Here is a 26,650-nt window from a genome sequence, read left to right on the forward strand (position 1 = left end):
GAATCCTTATCCGTCTTCTAAGAGTACCAAGATGTTCTGAATTATGCTGTACTCTCTTACCACTTAATTCTCCAAAGAATTTGTTTAGGTTGAAGGAATTTATTCCTTTTTTTTAGCTCCGGAAGTAGAAATTGTGCCAATAAGATACAAATAAATTAGGTTTAGTAATTAATACTAACCAAATAAATTAATATTGTATTTATTAAATTTAGGAAGTTGGTGGATTTAGGTTTAGTAATTAATATTAACCAAATAAATTAATATTGTATATATTAAATTTGGGTAGTTGGTGGATTTACAAGGTTTAGGAGACATGAAGTATGGGTAGTCAATATTGTATCATGATTTACTAAGTTAGATTAGCGTTTTCAGTGAATTAGTTGACTTAAATCCTGAGCTATGATGCACGGACACGGACTCGAACATGGGACACAGCTTTTTTTTTTGAAAATATAGGATACGGGTACGGCGCAGACACGACAATACATTTTTTTATATAGTGTATATATATTAATGTAATATCATATTAAAAATGACAAACAATAATAAATGAATGACATGATAACTTGTCTAGTTTATAATATAAAATATTTAATACAAAATATCTAGTACAACCACAAAAATATAAGCAAATAATCACTTGCTACAACATCAAGCATTCAAGCTTCAACTATTAGGAGATAAGAATACCTTCACTGCCAAAGAGAAATGAAAATGAAAATATTATCATCATTGAATATCACTACTTTCAACTCTGGTTTAACAAGAGAAAGATTTATAATTGTGCAAAAAGAGAGGAGATAAGAATAACTTCACTGCCAAAGAGAAATGAAAATGAAAATATTCAATGAATGGGTATTAAATGCAGACGTTGATTTGGTGTTGTTGATATGAAATAAGAAATTTAGTTTAAATATCGCAAAATATAAGAAATTATATTTTAAAAAAATTATAAAATAATTAAGATACGCGTGTCGGACACGCGTGTCCAATTTATTTTAAATATTTTTTAATCGGACACGTTTTCGGATTGTCCGACACGTGTCGGACGAGTGTCATGTCGGACATGGTGTCGGACACTGCACGCCTCTTTGAGGAGAAGTGTCGGTGCATCATACATCCTGAGTTGCGTCATCAAATAATTTTACTCGATTAACATGATGTGTCATCTTTCTTGCTAAATTTTTTTTAATTTTCAGGATTTAACACATGATTTAGTAAAATTTGGATTTCGAGGTTATATATCCTAAAAAAATTAATGATAATGGGGCACGAACCTCGAGGCAAAATCAAGTTAAAACTTTTGAAATTAAATTTGGGATCATCCTAACTTTGATTTCAGCAAATTTATAGTCGAATTGAATGTGTCGGAAAGACAAACCCAAAAAAACCAAATTCGACTCAATTTGAACCCAAATGAGTCCATTTCGAAGACAAACCGTCTTTTGAAGGTTTAGACCATGTTTTTGATGACATGTTTATAGTCAAATCGAGCGGCTTGACGAGACTAATCCAACGGGCCCAAGATTGTTGAATTTTGATATCATTAAGAAAGACTTTCATATACCTAATAAATGGTCTGCGATCAAGGGAATCAATATCGGCTGTCTTTTCAAACCACTCCCAAAGTAATCTTGATCTTCGTCGCCCAAATATCGTTCTTTTCTGCAACTGTCGCCGCCGACTACAGTCCTTCTAACCTCCGTCACTCGCCGATTATGATTTTGCCGACTAAACGAACATGTGAATACTGATTCTTCCAATTCCCATCATATAATGCACTATATATGCTGTATATTTTCTACATCAAACCAAGGCCTTCCCCCAAGGAAAGGCCTCATTTGTAATTGACTGCAAATATGTGAAACTTCTTATTTCTCTATGGCTGTGAATATTCCATGACGCAACAAAAGGATTTACTAAATCCTACTTGAATCCAAACAACACCTTGGTTGGTTGATTTTAGTGATTGGAGAAGCCTATGGGAATTCACGAAGATGTTGCCCCACACCATATAAGGGTGAGATTGCTTCGTGATGCTACTTTGCTATTCTCTTGCAATGGCACGGAGCAGCTTGGAAGGCCCTTGTGTACTGTGGGGCAACCGCTGTATCTATGCGTTGATTTGTGGAATAAATAAATGTATCTTCATGATGGAAAGGTTAATCTGAGTCATTGCCTCTATGCCCTCTTGTTGTTCGTTATGACTGCTGGGTTTAGCAGTTTACTATGATGCAACATCTCACATATATGGTGATGCAGGACTAAATATGAGATGCTTAAAAGTCCTTTGGATTTTGCACAACTTGTGATTAGAATAAACGTAGAACAAAACTAAAGCACTTTAGAGGTTGTAACAAGTAGTAGCTTCATAATAAATCTTCGCTTAGGCCAAATTACGAATCAAGAGATTTGTAACTTTCACAAATACGAAAAGAAAACAACACTAACAAGTAGTAGCTTCATAATAAATCTCTAATCTAACAATGTGAACTAAATATGGTGATGCAAGACTAAATATGGATTTCACCACTAACTATTTTTACTATTAGGAGCTTTTCCCTTTGATACTCCAATCACATATTTTGCAATATTCTTAGCATCATTAGCCACTTTATCCCAACATAATATTAGCATACTCATGCACAGATAAAAACTTAAGATCTAAAATCTCTCTCTAAAAAATATTCTTTAAATGCCCCAATCTAATCTTAGAATATTGTTTTACTTTATTTTTATTATCTGCCCCTTTATCTTAAAGTCCAAAACTGATAATCGATGTTGGGCACATAATTTGGGTACATGAATTCTGTCTTTGAATCTCTATTTATTTTCCTCCTATGTTGATGTTTGCGGGTTAAGCTTAGCAAGTTAAGTTAACCTGATAAGTGGAGCGATTCTTCTTGGAGTACTATGATGTTCTGAATTATACCATACTCTCTTAGCCCTTAGTTCTCCAATTGATTTGTTTGGGTTGATGGAATTTACTCTATTTTTACTTCTCTCCACCTCTTTTTCTTCGCAGAAGAGCCACAACATGTTATTCTTTTATCTCTCAGAAAGAATGCTTTGAAAAGAAAAAAAATTTGATGGGCAAGGGAACCCCTAGCTCCGGAAGCAGAGATTGTGCATCGAAGACCTTCACTATTTCAATTACCCCCAAATTTGTTCTCAATGCTCTTCATGGCGGTATTTTTTTTATCTTGTTCTAAATTTATTACAATAACTACAATATCAAGCCTATAACCCATTATGTTGTGTCGGCTACAAGAATTATAATATTTATTTAAATATAATAAAACATATCATTTCTAATACTTTCCAACAAAATATTTTTAGGCTTAATGGTCGTTGGGATAGCTTTTTTATGCTTATTTGAAATTTTTGTGGTGGGAAATTGCTTTTTATAACCAAAAATCATTGTGGTAAATTTAAAAAGTTGTTTTCAGATTAAAAAGACTTATAATATCAAAATCAATATTAATAAAATTACTTTTTGGTTGATTTATTTTTTGTTCCTATTGATGCTCCTGTCTCTTTTAAATGGTAATGACTGGGACCGTTTGACTTGGAGATTTTACAGTCGAATAATATCATTATATTACAATCATGGTTAGAGCATGTATGTACTCCAATGAATTCAAATTATTGAGAAATGAATCAAAAGCATATAATTGGTAAGGCACAGTTCTTTGTTATCAAAGGTGTATTCAAATTTGTCCTGTAGACAAATATTCAACCTATGTCTATAAGGTACCTTTGGAAGAAACAACCTATGGCTGCCTACAAGGATCCTTTTGTCAAGTTGGGTTGACTGCCTTCTCTGACTAAGTAGAACAGGGACCACGATAGCCCCGGATGATGGAACAATGGGATCTTGATGGAGCACATCATCGTTATACTACTATCCGTTTTAAGTGCAAGAGTGTGAATTTCTAATTTTAAATAAAAATTATTTAAGTACAAATCTTGCTGCTAGTACGTATCTATTTGATATTATGCATCTATTTGACGACTAGCCTTAATTGAAAGTTCTCTCTAGTTATCGGGAGGGGTAATTAACTATAGGGGTTTGCACCTATGAGAAACCAGAACTCTAGATCATTAAGACCTTGCAAAATGAGGATGAAATCTCTGAGTAATGTCTTATTTAAAACCTATTTTGCCCTTCTTAAAATTTGCCTCAAAATATACTCAAATTTTGAGAGGCTTTCAAGAAAAATGAAGTGTGGAAAAGCAATGTGACATAATGATATTCTAATAGAGATGTGGAAATGCCTAGGAGATCAAGTAATTTTTTGAGAGAAGCTTTTTAATATTATTTTGATGACTAAAAAGATGTCAGATGAGTGCATAAAAAGTGCATTGTTTCTTAATTTTAAAAATAAAGGTGATGCATAAGAGTATGCGAATTATTAATGAATTAAGCTAATGTGTCACATTAAAATTATGGGAGAGAGTAAGGCTTTGGTTGAGATGATTTTCTTACTGGTTCTTATAGCAGCTTTCTTGAGCATGGGTTATGACATGCTGCCAATATTTTTTCAAAGCAGTTTGGATTCATGTCTGGTAGGTCTAGTGTGGAAGCTATACATTTGTTGAGAGGTTTGATAGAGAAGTATATTGAGGGCAAGGAGGATTTAAGATGCTTTTCTTTGTCCTCTTTCTGCCACTTGGTATTCTCACCTCAACATTTCCATTAAATTCTAATGTGAGTAATAAATTTCCATACAAATTTTATGAATTCCAAAATCCTCTCTCAATGTTTGGATTGGGCAATGATGAAATCCATCACGGGAGATGTTGCTCACCCTATGGTGGAGCATGATTCTTTAAGATGGTGATTCTGAGACGTTGGTGGATTTACAAGGTTTAGGAGACATGAAGTATGGGAAGTCGGTATACTGTATCATGATTTACGAGTTAGATTAGCGTTTTCTGTGAATTATTTGACTTAAATCCTGAGTTGTATCATCAAACGATTTCACTTGATTAAACATGATTTGACATCTTTCTTGTCAAAAAAAATTCAGGATTTAAGCATGATTTAGTAAAATTATGATTTAGAGGTTTTACTAAATCCTACTTGAATCCAAACAATACCTTCATTGGTTGATTTTAATGATGGGGAAGTCTGGAAATTCACGAAGATCTTTCCCCTCCACTATATAAGGGTGGGATTGCTTCGTCATGCTACTTTTCTTTTCTCTTGCAATGGCACAGAGCAGCTTGGAAGGCCCATGCGTATTGTGGGGCAACCGCTGAGTCTGTGTGTTGGTGTGAGGAATAAATAAATGGATCTTCCTTATGGAAAGAAGATCTGAGTCATTGCCTCTATGACCTCTTGTTGTTCGTTATGACTGTTGGGTTTTGCAGTTTATTATGATGCTACATCTCATAGACATGGCATTTTTGTTTGTGTTCAAGTTCTCAATTGAGAAAAAAAAGATTGTTATGAACGTAGTGAGGTTTGGTGATTGATATGAAAATTAGATCGCTTTGAATGCTATGTATGTAAATCTCTAAAAATATGTTATAATGTTTAAATATCATTTTTGATCAAATTTTTAAAGATTTTTATTTTAATGTTCGAATTAATAAAATCTAAGTTGGAAAATCTTTCAGGAAAATGAAGTGTAGGAAAATGAAGTGTGGAAAAATAATGTGACCTAATGATATTGCACTAGAGATTTGGATGCTTAGGAGATCAAGGAAATGAAATTTTTTGTGCTTACTATGTTTTTAAATATTATTATGATGTCAAAAGATGTCAGATGAGTGTAGAAAAAGTGCGCTCATTCTTAATTTTAAGAATAAAGGTGTTGCACAAGAGTATGTGAATTATAGAGGAATTAAGTTAATGCGTCGTATTAAAATTATGGGAGAGAATAAGGCTTTGTTTGAGATGGCTTTCTTCTGCTTTCTAAAGAAGCTTTTCTTGATCATGGGTTATGACATGATACCAATATTTCTAAAAGCAGTACTGATTCATTTGAGGCAGGTCTATCATGGAAGCTATACATTTGTTGAGAGGTTTGATCAAGAAGTATATTGGAAGCTATACATTTGCATATGATATTTCTTGATAAAAATGTTTTGTATTTATTTAAGATTCTTTTCTTCGACCTCTTTTTACCACTTGGTATCCTCACCTCAACATTTCCATGAAATTCTAAATGCTTCACTCTCCGCAGAATACTCATTTTTTTAAGTATCATCGTTTGCTCCTGTGTATCTGTTGATAACCTGGAAACGGCTGTGTCCGTGTGTAGCTGTGGATAACTAGTTGGTGGATCTGCTTTTTTATACAGTAAAGGTGAACAGTATTTGAATCTCTATTTATTTTCCTCCTATGTTGATGTTTTCTGGTTAAGCTTAGCAAGTTCAGTTAACATGATAAGTGGATTGAAAGCATTAAATATATGTATGTAGGAGCTATTACTTATTTTCAAACACAAGTTGGTTTGACCAATTATTTTCCTTTTTTAGTTGGATTACACCAAGGATCAACCTTAACCCCATATCTTTTTGCTTTAGTCATGGATGTTCTCACTAGACATTTACAAGAGGATGTTATTTGGTGTATGCTCACCATCTTGTTGATAAGACTAGAGAGTAGAGAGGGAGTTAAAGGTAAACTTAAATTATGGAGTTTAACCTTAGAGTCTAAAGGTTTTCGCTTGAGTAGATCTAAAATTGATTATATGGAGTATAATTTTTGTAGTAATAGACCTAGTGAGGGGATTGTGATTTTGGGCGATCAAGTCATTAATAAGAGTATATGTTTTAGATATATTGGATTTATTGTTCAGATTGATGGTGAAATAGATGAGGATATTAGCAGCAGAATTCAAGTTGAATGGTTAAAGTGGTGGAATGCGTCGGGCTTGTTGTGTGATAGAAAAGTCCTCAAACTTTAGGGAAAATTTTATAAGATGGTGGTGAGACTTGCAATGTTTTATGGTGCCGAATGTTGGCCTTTAAAAGAGAAGCATAATATTAAGTTAAGTGTTGCAAAGATGAGGTTGCTCATGTGTATGATTGGCTTTACCCTTAGAGATAGAATACAAAATTAGTATATAAGTGTAAAGGTTGGAGTAGTTTCTGTGGAAGATAAGATTAGATAGTTGCCTTAGATGGTTTGGTCACATATAAAATGACGGCATTCAGATGTCCTAATTAGGAAAGTAGATGTATTAGATTTGACTTGTGTTAATAAAGTTAGATGTAGACCTAAAAGGCTTGGTTAGTCATTTACCATGGAATGCAGTGTTCCATCACTCTATTGAGGGTTGTGGTTTAAGTTTTATACTAGAAAGCTATTTTAAAAAGCAGTAAGAAAGTCAGTCTCAAATGAAACCTTGGAGTTCTGAATGGTTCTCTACTATTCTCTTGCATCGGCACGGAGCAAGCTTGGAGGGCCCTTGCAGGCAACCGCTGAGTCTTTGTGCCATGTTGAAAGAATAAACGGATGTATTATCTTCTTCGTGATGGAGGAGGAAATGTGAATTTGAGCCTTTTGGTAGTTAGGATTTTTGGGTTTTGCAGTTTCAAGGATGTGCTGTTATGGATTTGTGCCATCCATTTAACTTAATTTTCTTACATGAAGAATAGCTTTTATAGTGTCCGTCTCATCTAATTCAGTGATAAAAAATTCTTTCTGGATATCCTTATCCAATTTTCCTCCATAATCCCATGCTTACTATATGGTTTACAACTAGCTGAACCTCCCGAAGAATAATATGCCCAGTCCAACTTCGTGGAATTTCACCTTTCGTGAATAAGAAAAATTCTATTTTGTAACTTCCATAATCCCTTTCTCTATGTGTCTTCCTGATGGAAGAAAGGTGAATTTGGGCAGTAGAGGCCTGTTTGCTGCTCACACTTTTGGAAGTTTGTTTGGTTTGTTTTGTTTAGCAGTTTCTATGATGGACTTTCTTGGATTTGTGCCATGCAATTATCTTCTCAAAAGAAAAAAAAGGTTGCATCTATCCAGTTTTTAAATAAACCTGTTAAGTATAGCTTTATTGGACCCAACGCAGAGGTAACTCAATGATAAAAAATTCTCTCTGCTTATCCTTACCCAATTTTTCTCCATAACCCGACATTTACTATATGCTTTACGACTTGCTTTTTCTGTCACTCTGTATCCTCCCCATTGATATGTAAGGTTGGCACGGATGAATCTAAAGAAGGTTCGGTTTTAGTGAAGTCTATGGAGTTTTTATTGGATTTGCACGCATACCACTGAATTCATAAATATTTATACATTTAAATGCAAACTATAGTTTTTTTTGCCAGCCGTCAAGGGGTATCTATACCGGTATCACAAGATGATGCAGCAATGCTCTTTGTAAGTATGAGTAAATTCTTCACTCTCTGCAGAAACTCATTTTTTAAGTATAATTGCTTGCTCCTGTGTATCTGTTGATAACCTGTCCGGATGTAGCTGTGGATGGCTACTTGGTCGATCTGCTTTGTTATACGGTAAAGGTGAATTCTTGTCTTTGAATCTCTATTTATTTTCCTCCTATGTTGATGTTTGCGGGTTAAACTTAGCAAGTTCTGTTAACATGGTAGGTGGAGAGAATCCTTATCCGTCTTCTAAGACTACTATTATGTTCTGTATTATACTGTACTGTCTTACCCCTTAGTTCTCTAAAGGATTTGTTTGGGTTGAATGAATTTACTCCCTTTTTACTTCTCTTTACCCCTTCTTATCCGCAGAAGAGCCACAGCTGTTATGTTTGTTTCTCTCAGAAAGAAGACTGCGTTGAAAAGAAAAACTTTTTGATGGGCAGGGGCCTAGCTCCGGAAGCAGAAATTCTGCATAGAAGACCTTCACTATTAGAATTACCCTCAAATTTGTTCTCAATGCTCTTCATGGCGGTATTTTTTTTTATCTTGCTCTAAATTTCTTACATTAACTACAATATCAAGCCTATATCGTATTACTTGGGTTTAGCTACATGAATACAAATATTTATTTAAATATAATAAAAAGGATTATTTCTATTTTTATTTTTTTTTTAAAAGATCATTTATAATACTTTCTAACAAAATCTTTTTTAAGGCTTACATCTGTCTTTTGGGTTTTATCATTGTTTATTTTGTCTATTGGTTCTGTAAAGGGGAATGAATTTCAATACGACATTATAAAGTCTTTTAGAGTGTTAGAGGTTATTTATTTTTATCCAAGGTGAATCTCTTTGAAAATTGATGCTTATGTTATCTTGAACAGTCTAATGGTGTTTGGGATAACTTTTTCAATGCTTTTTTGAAATTTTTGTGGTGCGAAATTGGTTTTTATAACCAAAATTATTAATTTATAGTAGCTTTAAAAAATATTTGTCTGATTTAATATCAGTATTAATAAAATTACTTTTTGGTTGATTTTTTTTTTCTATTGGTATTGATGCTCCAGTCTCTTTTAAATGGTTATGATTAGAGCCTGTATGTTCCCCAAAGTTTCAAATCATGGAGCGATGAATCAATAGCATATAATCGATAGGGCACCAAGCTCTCTATTGGAAAATCAATCATTAAGTATATTGAAGAATGTGTGCAAAAAAATTTACCTAAAAGCAATGCAAAAAGGGACTTTGGAATTAACATGCACAGTCGTATGGGCTTTCTTTATACTAATAGCTTCATGTAGAGCTTGAGAATTACATAATATAATTTTTTATAATGTTGGTCGTAATTCATTTGATAAATATCGACTAGGGGTGTCAATTAAGGTCAACTAGTCGGGTTCGGATTGAATCCGGAAATGACCAGGCACTGTTTGGGTTAACTCGAACTTGATCGTTTTTAAAAATGGGTTAGGTTTTTGGACCCAAACTGGGTCTGGGTCAACTTGACCCGCCACGAATGATCCAAAGTTGACATAAAATTGCTAGTTTTCGGGTCAATGTTCGATTTTCAGGTCAAATTTGGGAAAAAAAGGGTCAATCTCGGGTTTTCGAGTCAAATAGGAGTTTTATTGTCAGTTTTGGATCATTTTCGGGTTGTTGGGTCAACCCGAATCCGGCCCGATTTTTAAAACGGATTGATTTGTTGAACCCGAACCTGAACCGTTTCGGGTCCGGGTTGACCATAACCCGGATTTTTTCGGGTCTGATTCGGGTCGTGTCAAAAATTGACATCCCTAATATTGACACATAAGTATAATGGTTTTCTTGTAGGTTATGATAATTACATTTAGAATATAAGACGAGGAACATATCGTAATATTCGGAAACACTGTTTTTGTGTGTGCGTGTGTGTGAAGTTATTAATTTAAGAATTTTTTCCTTTTGGTAAGGTAATAGTAGCTAAGTCTTTCAATTTAGCTTATGCTATTCAAATTATTTATGAAAATTTGATGTGATAATTAGTAACCTAAGGTTCTTGGTTTGTCATGAATGTATAGCTTTTGTTTTTAAGAAAGGCAAATGTTGAATTATAGCCATTTCTTGCTATTTATACTACAATAAACCAATTATCACTTAGTTACATGTTAAGAAAGCTTTAGTTCATGCAAGTGGGTTGTACGTAGAATGTCATTAATTAATCTAAAGGAAGAGTAGGTTGAACTACTATATGGAACTTAAGATTGCATAATCACATCAGGTTAATTTGAAATTAATCCATACTTGTAGACAAGTTCATATATTTTGATTCATAGAGCTTAATCGATATACTTCGCTTAATCGAAACAAACGGAAGAGAATCAATCCAATAAGTTTTTATATGAAAGATAACTTATGGCTGATTTGTTGTGTGGATTTGGAAGGTGATTTTATGAATGCGTATAAAGAATTTGCAAAGCTTTTGGTGGGCGTTTGGAAGCTAATTTGGAAGAGGGATAGCCAAGCGCAGATTTAGGCATGTAAAGCAGGTTTTATAGTCGGTGGTGGTGATTTTTTTAATTGCGTGCACCTTTCTTCTTTAGGGGCTGTTTGGTATCGGATTTATGGTTGGATTTAAGTCGGATTTACATTAAATCCAGCCGAACGGTTTTACATCGCCCGTTAAATCCCGGATTTAAGAATTTACGGCTTAAATCCCGGATTTACTAAACCCTCGGTTCGGTGAATTTAACGGGATTTAAAGAGTGGCGGAAGACTTGCCCGCGGAGCCCGTGTTGCCGAAGCTCGGCTTAACAGTCACCGAAGAAGCGTGCAAACCGAGGGAAACATATATCCTACTTAAAACAGCAAATAAATCCGATGCCAAACACCCTCTTAGGAGAAAGAGAAGGCTATAGATTTCCGAAACATAAATAATGTTGTTGCTTTTGGAATGCATCTTTTAAATTTTATTTTATTTTATTTTTTTTTTTGAAAATTTTATTGTTTAAAACTAAGCATTTATTACAAAATTCTTTTTTCCAAAAAAGCCGCAAAATTCCTTTTTAAATCCATTTTTTTTAAATTTTTTTTAAGCTTTTTTATTTCTTGAACTTTTTCCCCCAGCAAAAATAAAAAATGTCCGACCTTGATTTTCTCAGCCGTCGGATAAGATCCAACGGCTGATAAGCCACAAACATGTGTCGTTGAGGAGCGGTCCTGCTGTGTTTATAAATCGATAGCACACTACGGTTAAAAACTCTAACTCATTAGTTTAAGTGTGTTGGCGGCTAGAGCGGATGGACTTTTCCTCTTGCATCTCCAACGCCGATGATTTCTTAGATGCGCGCGCGATCTCTCTCTCTGAGGAGAAATTAATCTGTGTGCGGTCTCCTGACTTAGCTCTGCGATGGCGATGATGATGAAATCAAACAGGAAAAACGATCTTACCCCGGGTTAGGAATTTTTCCAATGATGCTTTAGATATTGCGATGGTGCCGGAGCAGCTTGGATGTCCCGCTCATCAAGGGAAACCGCTGCGTCTGTGCGTCACCGTAAGAGAACAGGTGGTTTGATCTGCTTGAGGATGGAACCAAGGCGAATCTGAGCCCCCAATTTCTTTTTTCTTTGCTGATCTTCTCTGAAACAGGTTTTTCAGTGCTCTGCATGAATAAGTGAGTGTTGTAGTGATGCTTAACCCAAAAGAAATCATATCTCTAACTTGTTAGTTTAAGGGGTATTCGGTTGCAGCATTAAGGCATGATTTACGAGGATATTTGGTGGTGGGTTTTGAGCAGGTTTAATGCTAAATTTCATTCAAATCCTGCCAAGCAGTTTTTGTTGGGAAGATCGAATTTAATTGATTTGTCGGTTGTTTGGTAGCAGCATTTCGCTAGGGCTAACAACAAGTGTTTCTACTGCTACTTTGGATGGGCTACCTGAAATTTTTCATTCAATAATGTTTTGTTTAAAGTTAATTATTTAATTAATTTACTTAATTATTAATATTTAAATTATTTAATTAATACACTTCGCAGGAGGTGTATAGATTGCACGCGTTGCTTCTTCGGCTCCTTCGTGGCTGTTCGACTTCGCTCCTTCGACGACTTTCACTTCCTGTAGGATTGGAAGTTACGAAATTTTGATCGGAAACAAGAGGAGGATTTCGCTGGCTGTGAAATTGAACTTTCTTCCTTTCAGGCGTTATTAATGTTGAATCCCGTTAAATCCGCCGAACATATGGATTTAGTAAATCCGGGATTTAAGCTGTTAATTTAGGGATTTACAGAATCCCGTGATTTAACTTGCGCGCAAAAACCGTTTGGCTGGATTTATTGTAAATTCGACTTGAATCCGGGATAAATCTGATACCATACAGCCGCTTAGAGTTCCTAATGTTTCTCTGTTATTCTCTTTCAGCGGCACGGAGCAGCTTGGAAGGCCCTTGCCATCTGCAGGCAACCGCTGCATCCGTGTGCCTTGGTCTGCTTGCCATGGTGTACATGCACGGCGACCGCTCCATCGATGCGTTACTAGCAGAGAACTAGCGGGTTGATCTGCGAAATGATTGAACAAAGGCGAATCTGAGCCTGTTTAATTTACGCACTTGTCTATTGAACATGCTCCGAAGCAAAACAAATGAGCCCATATGAACAGACATCACAGATCAAGGTGAGCTGCGTATGAACCTATATTTTGGTTTCATAAGATGGGTGAATTATTACGTCCGGGTACAGGCCGTCCGGACACCATTCTAGACAAGCCATGTCACCTGAATACATTGCGCCCGGGTGATGTGGCTAGGCTGGATTGTTGTTCGGACGAATCTGGACACCGGTAATAATTTTCTAGTAAGATGATGCAGGCCCAAGCTCTAATGCTTTTTGTCCTAAGAAAACTGTCCCAAATGAGGCAAATTATTGAGTCCGGTGTCGCCACGTCACTAAAATTCACCGGATTGGATGTAATTTGCCCCCAAACAAAGCCTAAATCTGACCAGATGGAGTTGCTCGTCTCTTCCGTCTGCCTTCTCGAATGCTGATGATTTCTTATGCCTAAAGCTTTGATCATGCACGCTCTCGCTCTTTCTCCCTCCCTCTCTCTTTCAAATTGGGCGATGATGATGAAATCGAACATGAAAAAGCGATCTTACCCTGGTTAGGAATGTTTCCAATGTGCTTCAGATATCGCAATGCTTCTCTTGCGGTGGTGCCGGAGCAGCTTGGATGGCCCGCTAATCTATGGGAAACCGCTGCTTCTGCACGTCGCTGTTATAGAACAGATGGGTGGATCTACTTGAGGATGAAAACAAGGCGAATCTGAGCCCCCAATTTTCACCTTCTTTTCTTTGCCCACCTTTTCTAAAACAGATTTTCCTGTTCTGTGTGGAAATACTTAAGTGATGCAGTGATTCTTCACCCCAAAATTAATCTCATCTCCAACTCGTTACTTGTAGGGGCTGTTTAAATCCGGATTTTTTAAATCCAGTTTAATCCCGAAAACTGTTTGGCAAATAAGTGTTAAATCGTATGATATTATTTGATAATATAATTCAAGATTTGATTATTTTATTAAAAGGCTAAATTTAATGTGTTTTAATTTTAGTTTATATTTAAGTACAAGGTATTTATAATTTTAAAGTTAATTATAATTAATAAATTAGAATTAAAAAAATAATATAATTAAAAATATTTTAATTTAAAAATAACTTATTAGATTATTTTTTAAATTATTATGAATTAATTTATCATGATTAAAAATATAAAACAGAATTTTAGTTTGATTAGTAATTAATTATATTATATTCTTAATTATTTTTTTAATTAAATTAATTATTCCTGCGTTATACTTCTCTGGAATAGCTTCTGCTGGAGAAATTATTAGGTGCGAGTGCGGACGTAGCTCTGTGGCACTGTCACGCCTTCAATGAATTGCAACCCGAACAACTCAGCGCAGTGGTGATATTTAATATGGATATCTTATTATTATGTTTTTTTTTCTCCAGCTGTTCGTTGCTCTTCGATTTCGGCTGCTTCGCGTAAGAGGTGGAGTTCCTGAATGAGTTGCTAATGAAATTCTTTGCCTCCTTGGACGACATTTCTTTCTAGTTGCTATTGGATCCGAAGTCACGCTTGCCGTTTGTTGGGTTTGTTTAGTTGAGCAGTTTCTATGAAGCGCTTTCTTGGATTTGTGCCATGCCTTTTATCTTCTAAACAAAAAAAGGTACATACATATAATTTCTAAATAATCCTCTGTTAGGTGTAGATTGGTTTTGGTAATTATGGCTTTATTGGACCCATCTCAGAGGTAATTGATTGATAAAAAATTCTCTCTGCTTATCCTTACACATTATTTCTCCATAACCTGACATTTACTATTATGGTTTTACTACTAGCTCTTTCTGACACTCGGTATCCTCCCATTGATATCTAAGGTTGGCACGGATGAATCTAAAAAGGGTTCGGTTTCTATTCTGCAATTCTGGAAGAGTAATGACTAATCTGACTTATTAGAAAATCTCTTTTTGCAACTACAACAATCTCTCTCTATCTCTCTCTCTATATATGGATTGAGCAATGATGAAGAAATCTATCACAGATAATAGTTTTGCCCATTATTGTCGAGCAGGATTCCTTTTTAAGATGCTTCGGAGATTTCTTTTATTCTTATCCATTGGTGATGGAGTTGCTTGGATGGCCCGGACATCCAAGGTAGATAACTGGTGGATTGATTTGCTTGTATATGAACAAAGTCGAATCTGAGCCCACTTGCGTGCTGCAATTTTCTGTTGAACATGTTCTAAAGAAAGAAAGGATCCCATAAAGTGCATTTTCTTACAATTTAACTGAAGCTTGAAGTCTATATAGTTTTTTTTTTTTTTAATTTTCCCACACCAAATTATAGGTTTTTTCTCAGCCTTATACTGCAATGCTCTTTGTGAGTGTTGCGGGCTAGAATATACGCGGCGATAGAGTTAAAATTCTGCCTCTTAGCGTTGTTCGGATATTCAACTCACACACAAAGAATAAAAGATGCTTTTACGTGGAGAACTCGTGGAAGGGGAAAACCTCAGCCGATGTTGAATCCCTTGATAGTGGACCGCTTGATGGACATTTGAATGTCTTAATGATGTCGGAATTCAGTGATTTTGGGCTTGTTTGATTCATCTCGTCAAGCCCCTTGATTCGACTATAAGCACCGCATGTATCGGAACTGTTAGGTAATCCAAATTGTGGGTTGAACCTTCTAATAGCGCTTATGACCCTTTGGGCTTGGATTGGATTGAATTTGGTATCATTGGGTTTGTATTTTTTAGGCGTTTAGTTCGACCATAAGTTTGCTGAAATCAAAGTTCAGATGGTCCGAATTTTAATTTCGGAAGTTTCCAACTTAATTTTGCCTCGAGATTCGTGCCCGATCAAGTTAATTTTTCGAGTATGTATCAGTACGTACGAGTAAATGCTTCACTCTCCTCAGAAAACTTATTTTTTAAGTATAATCGCTTGCTCCTGTGCATCTGTTCATAACCTGGCAACAGTTGTGTCCGTGTGTAGCTGTGGATATCTAGTTGGTGGATCTGCTTTTTATACAGTAAATGTGAATTCTAATGTGAGTACTAAAATTCTCACCCAAATTTTATGAATTCCAAGGATCTCTCTCTCTCTCTCTCAGTTTGGATGGGGCAATGACGAAATCCATCACGGGAAATCTTGCTCACACTATGGACCATGATTTTTTGAGATGGTTATTCTGAGATCTCAGCATTTATTCTTATCCAGTGGCGATGGATCTGCTTGTTGATTGAACAAAGGTGAATCTGAGCACATTTCCTTTACCCCTTCTCTATAAAAATATGTTTTTTATGTCCAAGCAAATAACTGCCGACCCCTTAGTGTGGATTATTTCTTACGATTTTTCCCAAGTTGAAGTCTATCCTTTTTCTACTACGCCACCTAGTATTATATTGATGTTTGAATGAAACTTAATTTTTTTTTTTACCCACCAACTTATTCACTTAAGTATTTCCTCAGGCTAAAAAAAAGTATTTCCTCGGGTTCAGGGAATTCATATGATTCTTTAATTTTCTCCACTTCTACACATGCCTCTTTAGAACCTCAGTAGGTTATGCTTTTGGGCTCCTTCGAGAGAAGGCTGCTTTGAAAAAAAAAAAAAACAGTTATGGCGGTAACAAGGAAAGTAACCGTAGCTCCTGAAGCGGAGCCAATGATAATGGTTGAGTAGATTTCTTAGCATGAGTGACCTTTTCCGTTTTAGTTTATCCCTAGAGGGAATGATTGTCAACACTGGATTAAAATAGTCTCAAAAGCTTTTAGAGATTTTTGATTTTTTTACGAGCAGAATCTCTTTCAAAATTGATGCTTATGCCATCTTGTAGAGTGAATGGTCTTTGAGATAACTTTTGGGGGATTTACATACATGCCATTTTATTTCATGCTATTTACGTATCTAACACCCAAAACTTTGATATTACATGCCTTTCAGCCATAGAACAAAAATAGGTGCATGGAATGAAATATTAAAATTTGTAGGTTGGTTTGGGGGCGATAATGAAATATAGCAGTGATGTATTGTGCGCTACAAAAATTTCATGTTGTGCCCTCAGCCTCTCCGTACCCTGCCATTGGTCTCTTTTCTTATTTGTGTGACGGCGGAGAGTTTTATTGAGATTAGGTTCCAGTGAATTTTCAGAAGACAGTTTGGGTTTAAGATAAGACATTACTCGGAGATTATGCCCTCATTTTGCGCGGAATTTATGATCTGAGTTCTGTTTTTTATAGGTGCAAGTCCCTATAGTTAATTACCCCTCCTGATAACAAGAGTGAACTTTCGATTAAGGTTAGTTATTAAAGCTGTCACATTGGTTATAAACCCATGGCATAATAGCATCAATTTAGGGTTTGAATTTTGGATTTGAATTTTGAAGTTTAAGAATTTGAGGTTTATCATCCTAAACTTAAAACTGGTGGTGGTCTCTGGTTGAATCCAAACAACACCTTGGTTGATTATAATGATTGGGAGGTCTCTGGAAATTCACGAAGATCTTCCCCCACACTAAATAAGGGTGAAATTTCTTCGTGATTCTACTTTGCTATTCTCTTGCAATGACGCGGAGCAGCTTGGAAGGCCCATGCATATTGTGGGGGCAACCACTGCGTCCATCTGTTAGTGTTATATGATGCTTAAAGTATCATTTTTGAACAAATTTTTAAAGATTTTTATTTTGATAGCCGTATCATTAAAATAGAATCTTTCAAGAAAATAAAGTGTGGATAAAGTGGAAAAAAATGTGACCTAATGATATTGCACTAGAGATGTGGATGCTTAGGAGATCAAGTAATTTTTTGAGCTTACTAAGTTTTAAATATTATTTTGATGACAAGATGTCAGATGAGTGGAGATAAATTGCGCTGGTTCTTAATTATAAGAATTAAGGTGTTGCACAAGAATATGAGTAATTGCCTCTATGAACTCTTGTTATTCGTTATGACTGTTGGGTTTTAGCAGTTGACTATGATGCAACATCTCACAGATATGGCATTTATGTTTGTGTTCAAGTTCTCAATGGAGAAAAAAATTATTGTTATGAACGTAGTAAGGTTTGATGATTTATATGAAAATTTTATCACCTGCGTATCTGTTGATAACCTGGCAAAGGCCGTGTCCGTGTGTAGCTGTGGATAATTTGTTGGTGCATCTGCTTTGTTATTCAGTAAAGGCGAATTCTTGTCTTTGAATCTCTATTTATTTTCCTCATATGTTGATGATTGCGGGTTAAGTTTAGCAAGTTCAGTTAACATGATAAGTGGATTCAAAGCATTAAATATATGTATGTAGGAGATATTACTTATGTTCAAACACAAGTTGGTTTGACTAAGTATTTTCCTTTTTCAGTTTGATTACATCAAGGATCAACCTTAAGCCCATATTTTTTTGCTTTAGTCAGTGATGTTCTCACATTTACAAGAGGATATTTCTTGGTGTATGCTTTTTGCTGGTGATATTCATCTTGTTGATAAGACTAGAGAGGGAGTTGAAGGTTAACTTAAATTATGTCTAAAGGTTTTTGCTTGAGTAGATCTAAATTTGAATATATGGAGTGTAATTTTAGTAGTAATTGACCTAGTAAGGGGATTGTGACTTTGAGCGATCAAGTCATTAATAAGAGTACATGTTTTAGATATTTTGGATCTATTGTTTATAGTGATGGTGAAATAGATGAGGATATTAGCAGCAGAATTCAAGTTGGATGGTTAAAGTGGTGGAATGAGTCAGACTTGTTATGTGATAGAAAAGTCCCCTTCAAACTTCATGGAAAATTTTATAAGATGATGGTGAGACTTGCAATGTTTTATAGTGCCGAATGTTGCTCTTTAAAAGAGAAGCATAATATTAAGTTAAGTTTTGCAAAGATGAGGTTGCTCAGGTGTATGATTGGCGTTACCCTTACAGGTAGGATACATAATGAGTATATATGTGTAATGGTTGGATTAGTTTCAATGGAAATAAATTAGAGAAAGTCACTTTAGATGGTTTGGTCACATAAAAATTGAAATCTATCACAGATGATGATCTTGCCCACCTAGAGTAGAACAGGATTTCTTTCTATGGTGCGTCAGGAATATCCTCTATTCTTATTATCCGTTGCCGATGGAGTTGCTTGGATTGTAGGAGGCGTGTAGGGTTTGCCTTTCATCTTTTCTTTTCGTTGTTGCTGTTCGGCTTCGTTGCTTCACAGGGGGTGTATAGATTGCACGCGTCGCTTCTTTGGCTCTTTCGTGGCTGTTCGACTTCGCTCCTTCCACGACTTTCCCTTCCTGTTGGGTATGAAGTTACGACATTTTGATCGGAAGCAAGAACAACAGCTCGCTGGCTGTGAAGTTAACTTTCTCCCTTTCGGGCGCTTCTAATATCGAACCAAGGGATTTAGTAAATCCGTAAATCCCGGATTAAGCTGTAAATCTGTAATTTCGTAAATCCGGGATTTAACTAGCGCACAAAAACCGTTTGGCTGGATTTAGCGTAAATCTGACATAAAATCCCAAACAGCCCCTAAATCTGACGTAAATCTGAGTGGATGGATTGGCTCGTCTCTTCCGTCTGCCTTCTCCAATGCTGATACTGACGATTTCTTATGCCTCTGAAGCTTTTTGGCCATGCACGCTCTCTTTCTTTCTCTCTCTTTCAAATTGGTCGATGATGACTAAATCCAACATGAAAAGCGATCATACCCTGGTTAGGAATGTTTCAATGTGCTTCAGATATCGCAATGCTTCTCTTGCGGCGGTGCCGGAGCAGCATGGATGGACCGCTAATATTTGGGAAACTGCTGCGTCTGCGCGTCGCTGTTATAGAACAGGTGGTTAGATTTCGTTAAGAATGGAAAGAAGGCGAATCTGAGCCCCCAACTTTCACTTTCTTTCGCCACCTTCTATGAAACAGATTTTCCTGTTCCCTGCGGAAATACATAAGTGATGCAGTGATGCTTCACCCCAAATTTAATCACTCGTTGCTTGTGGTGGCTGTTTAAAGCTGGGTTTTTTTTAAAATCCAGTTAAATCCTGAAAACTGTGGCAAGTGTTAAATCGTATGAAATTATTTGATAATATAAATCAAGATTTGATTAATTTATTTAAAGGGTAAATTTAAAGTGTTTTAATTTTAGTTTATATTTAAGTATAAGTTATTTATAATTTTAATTTTAATTATGATTCTAATAATTTTTCCAATGAAGTCTTTAAACTGGAACTCTTGCAGCCCGAACAAACCAGCCCAATGGTAATGGTGATATTGTATGTAGATTTTTTATGACTATATTTTTTTCTTTTGAGAGCCACAGACCCACAGGTTTTAGCTTTTCCTCTTCATCAGCTGTTCGTTGCTCTTCGATGTCGTCTGCTTCACGTCAGAGAGGAGTTTTGAACCAGTTGCTAAATAATAACTTCTTTGCCTCGTTGGACGATATTTTTTCCTATAGTTCCTATTGGATCCAAAGTTCCTCTCCGTTCTTCTGTTTGATCGAGGTAACGACGACGAGGGGAGCTTGCTCGTTGCGAAGTTGTCATCTTTCTTACTTTCGCTCGCTTCTTCGGCCAAATCCCTTATATCTGCTGACCTCCCGGATTTACTCAACCTGGGATATATGGCAAGAGGGAAACCGAGGATTTAACTCGCTGTGAGATTTAAATTTCAAGTTATTAAGTCCTACTTGAATTTAATCATACTTCTAAGCCAAACAACATTTACTTTGGTTATGGTATTGATTAAGTATTCACGATGGAAGGCAATTCTTCGCCACTCTACTGAGTGTTGGAGTGGTTTGGATATCGCTTGAGAGATCGTAATTCTTCTCTGCTAATCTATTGCATTGGCACGGAGCAGCTTGGAAGGCCCTTACCGAGTAATGCTCCACTCCAAAAAAAATAAAAACTTATAGTTTAATTTTGACATATTGATTTCTGGGTCCTATTGATGACCTTGCAACTTCTGTGTCTGTATGCAGTTATTGATGAAGCCTTTGATCTCAAATTGTTATACCTATTTTTATTTATTTATTTTTGGATCGCACCTTTTGGGTTTTATCATTGTTTATTTCGTCTATTGGTTCTGTAAGAGGGAATTATTGTCAACATGGCATTATAAAAAATCTCCAAGGCTGTTACAGGATTTTAATTTTTATTCGAGCAGAATTTCTTTCAAAATTGATGTTAATGCTATCTTGGAGAGTCAATGGTCTTTGGGTTGACTTTTTCAATGCTTTTTTGACATTTTTGTGTGTGAAGTTGCTTTTTACAACCAAAATTATAAACCTGTGGTAGCATTAAAAAATTAGTTATCAGATTATATATAATATCAATATGAATTTTAATAAAATTTCTTTTTTGTTTGATTTTTTTTCCTTGCTATTGATGCTTCAGTCTCGTTTATTCTACTCACTTTGTAATGTTTTTTTTTTTGTTTAATATCAAGTCCTGGAATTTTGCATGGCTTTACTTGTTCAGGTACTGGTTCCTGTACAATTTTTCTTGAATGATTATCTTAATTGGTAAAGGAGCTGATGAAACACGGGTGATCTAACTAATGCGCTATCTTTTTCTTGTTTTTGTATGCTATTGACTTCACGATGTTTTTGGGAAGCTTTTTTGGGTGTTGGATGGTTGTTTTCGAAATTTGCATCTTATTATCAACTACTTAATAGTTAGATGATACGTCAATGTCTGTAGAAGAGATGCTATACTTGGTTGGGCTCATCATCATTACCCTAGCATTTGCTTTAAGTTTTAGAGGTTAAATTTCTAATTTTAAATATAGATGATGCTGCTACTATACGCTAGATACTACATATCTATTTGATACTATGCATCTATTTGACGACTAGACTTAATAGAAAGTTATTTCTTGTTATGTGGACGGTAATTAATTATAGGGGCTTGCACCTATAAGAAATCAGAACGCAGATCATAAAGATTCCTCAAAATGAGGTTGAAATTTTTTGGTAGTGTCTTATTTAAAACCTAATTTGTCCTTCTGAATGTTTATCTTGGAACATACTTGTTAAAACTCTCCTTGACAACCCGAAAAAGAAAAGAAAGGGTCTGCTAGAGGCAGTGCGTGAATTTTTGGAGCCTGCAATCCAATAAGATGCCAAAATTTTCTCTTATGTTAGTTATTATAAATGCAATGTCAAAGCCTATGAGTACAAGATTTATTCTCGAGAAAAAATTTCTCTCTTTGTGGATTGAGCCAATGATGTTACAATCCATCACAGATAATAGTTTTTCCCGTTATTTTTGAGCAGAATTCCTTTAATTCTTATCCATTAGCGATGCAGTTGCTTGGATGGCCCTTTCATCCACGGTAGATAACTGGTGTATTGATTTGCTTGTTGATGAACAAAGGCGAATCTGAACCCACTTCCTTGCCCTAGTTTTCTGTTGAAGTTGTTCTAAATCAAAGAAAGGATCCCATAAAGTGCATTTTTGCATTTTCTTACCGTTTAACTCAAGCTGAAGTCTATCTAGTTTTTATTGATTTGCACACATACCATTGAATTCATATATATTTAAAGTTTCAAGAGAAGTGCTATGGAGAGTTCTTGGAAATAAAGGAGTTAATAATGCTTATATTCAAAGCGGTAAATATATGTATATAGGAGCTATTACTTGTGTTCAAACACAAGGTGGTTTGACCAAGTATTTTCTTATTTTAGTTGGATTACATCAAGGATCAAACTTAAGCCCATATATTTTTGCTTTAGTCGTGGATGTTCACATTGGAGATTTACAAGAGGATGTACTTTGGTGTATTCTTTTTGCTGGTGATATTCATCTTGGTTATAAGACTATAGAGTGAGTTGAAAATAAACTTAAATTATGAAGGTTAAGCTTAGACTTTAAAAGTTTTTGCTTGAGTAGGTCAAAAATTGAATATATGAAGTGTTATTTTAGTGGTAATAGATCAAGAGAGGGGATTGTGACTTTGGATGATGGTGAAATAAATGGGGTTATTAGCAGCATAATTCAAGTTTATATATTCACACAACAAAACTCACACAAAAGTCCTTAGCAGTTCTTTATTCTCTTCAAATCAGATCTCATTACTCTTATAAAGATTGGTCTTTCTCATAGTTCTTGTTGAGAACAGTCCACAGGATCTGTAAAGAGAATATATTATCTATGATTTTTAAGTATATTTTTGTCATTTTTGTTCCAATTTTTGTTTCTTGAACTTTCCCCCTTGCAAAAACCAAAAAGTCCACCCAACTTTCTTTTGTTTTTCTCAGCCGTCTGATAAGATCCAACGACTGATAAGCCTCAAGCAGTTTTCCTTTAGTGCTCTAGCTGTTTTTATAAATAGATAGCACACTAAGATGAAAAACCCTAACTTTTTTTTTTTTGGACATTTAGGCCATTTAAGGCAAACTCACACACACAATGCATACACAAAGACTCGAACCCAAGACCTCTTAGTTGGAAGCATAAGCTCTCAACCAACAGGCCAAGGTGAGCTGTGTAAAAAACCCTATCTCATTAGTTTAAGTATGACTCGGCTGGAGCGGCTGATCTTTTCCTCTTTTGCTTCTCCAATGCCGTTGATTTCTTAGACGCGCGCGTGTTATCCTTTGAGGAGAATTTATTCTGTGCGGTCTCCGGACGTAGCTCTACATGGGCTAGGACGATGAAATAAAAAACGAAAAGCGATCTTACCCGGGGTTAGGAATGCTTCCAATGATGCTTCAGATATTGCGATGGCGCCGGAGCAGTTTGGATGTCCAGCTCATCTAAGGGAAACCGTTGCGTTTGCGCGTCACCATAAGAGAACAGGTGGGTGGATCTGCTTTAGGATGGTTTTCCAGTGCTCTACATGAATACATTAGTGTTGTAGTGATGCTTAAGCCAAAAGAAATCATATCTCTAACTTGTTAGCTTAAGGGGCTATTTGGATGAAGCTTTAAGGCATGATTTAAGAGAGAGGCTATTTGGTGGTAGTTTTTTAGCAGGATGAAAGTTAAATTTAAATCAAATTCTGCCATGCAGTTTTAATTTTTTACTTGAAATTTGTTTTATGAAGTAGTAAGAAAGCTGTCTCAAATGAAGCCTTAACTTAGATCCACAGTTTACAAGAACTCGTCTTCTGTTTTTAACAATTCTGGTAGAAACCGTTGCGGCTTTCGGTTCTATGTTGTCGAGGGTTTCAGCAATTTTAAGCACGGGCATTTGGGGCCTTAGGAGTGAAATGTTTCGGGTCTGAATTTTAAAGGAAAAAAAAAATCTTTGTCAACAAGTGTTTCTCCTGCTACGATTGATGGGCTACCTGAAATTTTTTATTCAATATGTTTTGTTTAAAGTTAATTTTTCATTTATATTACTTTCTAAACAAGTCTTTATATGTCTACCTCTACTTTTCTTAACATATGCCATTTTAACATTTGAAATAAAGTGGTATGTATGTAAATTCCCCAATTTAATACATCTACTCAGGTCATTGAAATGTAGATATTTTATGTGATCAAATCATCTAAGGCAACCTTTTTTATTCTGATCTATTAGGGGAACTACTTATAGATTTTTACTTAATTTTTTTTATGATTTTCTTTTAATGCCCAATATTCTGTTTCATAAAGCATTATATGTCACGCCACCATTTTATAGAATTTTTTCTTGAAGTTTGTGGAACACTTTTCTATGGCACAATAATGCCGATGCATTTCTGTACTTCAACCATCCAACTTAAATTATACATCTTTTTGACCATGAGTCTGAACAATAGACCCGAATGATTGGTCATTTACCATGGAATGCAATGTTTCATCACTCTGTTGAGGGTTGTGGTTTAATTTTTATTCTAGAAAACTACTTTAAAAAGCAGTTAGAAAGTTGCTCCAAATGAAACCTTAGAGCTCTGATTGGTTCTATGCTATTCTCTATCATTAGCACGGAGCAGCTTGGAAGGCTATGATTTAGTAAAATTTGGATTTAGAGGTTACCCAATGAGTCAAATCAAAGACTCAAAGCGTCTTTGGAATGTTCAAACCATAAATTTGATAACCAAACAATTTCCAAAGGTGACATGTTTATAATCGAATCGAGCGGCTCAATGAGCCTAAGATCGTCAAATTCTAATATCATTACGAAAGACATTCAAATTTTTGATAAAACGGTCCACGATCAAGGGGATCATTATCGGCCATTTATTCTAACCACTACCAAAGTACACTTGATTTTCGTCGCCTGCGGACTACTGTCCTTCCGGCCTCCGTCGCCATATATCGGTCTTTCTGACAACGGTCGACCGCCAACTACGGTCCTTCTGACCTCCATTGCTCGCCGATTATGCTTTTGCCGACTAAACGAACACGTGAATACTAATTCTTCCAATTCCCATAATATAATGCACTCTATATGATGTATAATGGCTACATCAAACCAAGGCCTCCCCCCGAAGGAAGGGCCTCATTTATAATTGACTGCAAAGATGCTAATTTGTTTTTTCTCAATCTGCGTGATTATTCGAAGATGCAACAAAAGGATTTACTAAATCCTGCTTGAATCCAAAGAACATCTTGGTTGGTTGATTTTAATGATTGGGGAAGTCTATGGAAATTCATGAAGATCTTGCCCCACACTCTATAAGTGTGAGATTGCTTCTTGATGCTACTTTGCTATACTCTTGCAATGGCACGGAACAGCTTGGAAGGCCCTTGCGAATTGTGGGGCAACCGCTGCGTTTGTGCGTTGATGTGAGGAATAAATAAATGGATCTTCATGATGGAATGGAGAATATGAGTCATTGACTCTATGCCTTCTTGTTGTTCGTTATGACTGTTGGGTTTAGCCGTTTACTATGATGCAACATCTCACAGATATGGCATTTATGTTTGCATTCAAGTTCTCAAAAGAGAAAAAAACAGAAAAAGATATGGCATTTATGTTTGCATTCAAGAAAATGAAATGTGGAAAAGCAATGTGACCTTAGTGATTTTCCAATAGAGTTGGGGAAATGTCTAGGATATTTAAATATTAATTAAATATTTAAATAGATATAAAATTTGTATCATAAATTTTTTTTAATTTACAAAAAAAACAATCTAAAGTCAAAAAATAATAATAACAGTTGAAAAAAGTTCTCCTCAGGAGGTTGCTCTTCTCGGTATCTACAGAAAAAGACTGCTTTGAAAAGAATATTCAGTGCAGTAGCGGAGGAGGAAACACTAGCTTCAGAATCAGAGCCTACGCTGAAGTGGAGCGGATGCCCTCCGCAGAGCAAGTCGTTAGTGTTTCAGTTTCCCCCTCGAATTTGCTCAATATGTTCGTCATGGCACTGACTCTAACCTCGCTCACAAATTATTATATATATGTGATTTTCTTTTCTTTGATCGTATATTTTGGTTTCTATGATTTTGTTTTTGTATGCTGGTTCTGCAAAGGCTGAGGGAACTATAGACGACACGGCAATATCAAAATTCTCCAATGCTTTAGAGGTTTTTAATTTTTATTTGAAGAAAAGCCTCTCAAAATTGATGCTTGTGTTTTTTTTTTGGAGAACAAGTCTAAGATTAAGTACATTTTTATTGTTATTTTAGGGAAAGGAAGGTGCTGGTTATTTGAAGGTGCAAAACCTAGAGGGCATTGCAAGCGTTGAGGTAAAATTCAGTTGATTATTTTTTTCTTCCTCTGTCAGTGATGCTTCAGTCATGTGTTGATTCTACTCAGTATTGCTAAATTTTTTTATATTAAGTTCTGGCAATTTGTATGGTTAAACGTAGTCAGGTTCAGGGTTTATGTGTTATATGGTTATTT

General features: G+C 35.6%; 1 protein-coding gene across 21 annotated transcripts in view; it reads left to right on the forward strand.

Annotated features, from left to right (window-relative positions):
* The window catches only part of LOC110111130, a 31,600-nt gene that overhangs the window by 3,294 nt on the left and 1,656 nt on the right, over positions 1–26,650 (forward strand). The window contains exons 1-5 of one of the 21 annotated variants that reach the window (XR_003702719.1): positions 7,823–8,889; positions 12,371–13,004; positions 14,338–14,555; positions 14,728–14,821; positions 14,961–15,182. The gene's annotated coding sequence lies outside the window, so the exon portion shown is untranslated. Of the gene's footprint in view, positions 1–3,025; positions 3,190–7,822; positions 8,890–11,874; positions 12,131–12,370; positions 13,005–14,337; positions 18,295–20,222; positions 21,053–26,650 lie in introns of those variants that run through there. The other 20 variants (XR_003702718.1, XR_003702709.1, XR_003702723.1 and 17 more) reach the window with 20 other exon arrangements.

This window comes from Dendrobium catenatum, unplaced genomic scaffold, assembly GCF_001605985.2.
Source record: "Dendrobium catenatum unplaced genomic scaffold, ASM160598v2 fragScaff_scaffold_1427, whole genome shotgun sequence".
Lineage (NCBI taxonomy): Eukaryota > Viridiplantae > Streptophyta > Magnoliopsida > Asparagales > Orchidaceae > Dendrobium > Dendrobium catenatum.